Source organism: Schistosoma mansoni, chromosome 6 (assembly GCF_000237925.1).
Source record: "Schistosoma mansoni strain Puerto Rico chromosome 6, complete genome".
Lineage (NCBI taxonomy): Eukaryota > Metazoa > Platyhelminthes > Trematoda > Strigeidida > Schistosomatidae > Schistosoma > Schistosoma mansoni.
The window spans coordinates 12,473,843-12,475,101 of NC_031500.1; the positions used below are offsets into that span (position 1 = coordinate 12,473,843).

The 1,259-nt window shown below is 36.4% G+C and overlaps 1 non-coding gene across 1 annotated transcript; it reads right to left on the reverse strand.

The window, feature by feature from the left end:
• Positions 1-589: 589 nt before the first annotated feature.
• On the reverse strand, positions 590-661 carry Smp_tRNA_00622_Pseudo_TTG.1.1. The gene has a single exon. It is a non-coding gene (tRNA).
• Between the last annotated feature and the right edge of the window lie 598 nt (positions 662-1,259).

Sequence of the window (1,259 nt, forward strand, 5' to 3'; positions counted from 1 at the left end):
TTGAAATAGACGACATTGATCAAGTCATGCGGTGTTGTGTACACACACTGTACTTTTCTTATCTGTTCTACATGATATAGGATGTGACTCTGGTAAACGTCTTTTGGGGATGCTATATCCCCAGAAATCACTTAGTAAACGTCTTATATTTGTAATTCTGTTTTTGAATTACGAATTTCTCGTTTTTCACACCAAGAGCGCCCACGTTTACCTTCAGTTTGTATTTCCCACTTGAAGAGATCTTAAATATTATCGTTTAGTTGCCTCTTTTAGTACACTATTTCGTGATGTTTCCCAAGGACTTATTTAAGCTGTACATAAATGCTTGGGTTGTGTGCTTGTTTTGTTTGTCCCAACAAAGGCTGATGAAATTTTAGTCGTCCTGGGTTCCACTGTTAGTCACATTCTATTTATTCTGTTTTAAGCTTTCTTTAATTAAAATTTCAAGGAGAACACAGAACAAAGCATTGAAATGAACTTTCATTAGGATTGGTGAGCAAAGATGGATAGTGACTAGCAGTGGAATCCAGGACGCGCGTTTCGTCCCATTTGGGACTCGTCAGCTGGATGTACTTGCATCTAAGAGTTGATGTTCACTCTGGGACTAGAACCCAGTACCTTTCTCTTCAAACGCCATCGCGTTATCCACTCGGCCAGGTACATCCAGCTGACGAGTCCCGAATAGGAAGAAACGCGCGTCAAACTGTATTTCACTGCTGGCTATTATCCGTCTTTGCTTACCATGCTTGTGAATCAAGGCTATATCGAGGCAATACGCACAGTATGTACATATGCCAATTAGAGACTGACCAGTTGCAGTCCTAACACATCGATGGGAAGATTCAAACAAACAATACTAAATTAATTTTTTATTAAGATTCTTCGATTGTATAATTGCATCTTCTATCATTAGTCTCTTATTACCTTTCGATTACTACTTCTGTTTTGATCGAATCTATTGTAAAGAAATGCCATATATAATCCTGTGTATTTGTAAGTTTATAGTTTTTCTGTTGATATGAAGGAATAAAGTTAATCACTATCTATTGGAATCGATATATTCTATCAGAAACTGTCAATGACTTTGTCAATGTAAATACCAACAACTAGAATGGTGGTATATTTAAATGATGAATCCCAAATTGTACAATTCGCAAGTTTTGGATTGAATCATCCATATTCACTAATCCATGTATCTTTGCCTATATTCTTTTCACAGTGAAAAGAAATCATCAGTAACTCACGTTGAAATTTATTGT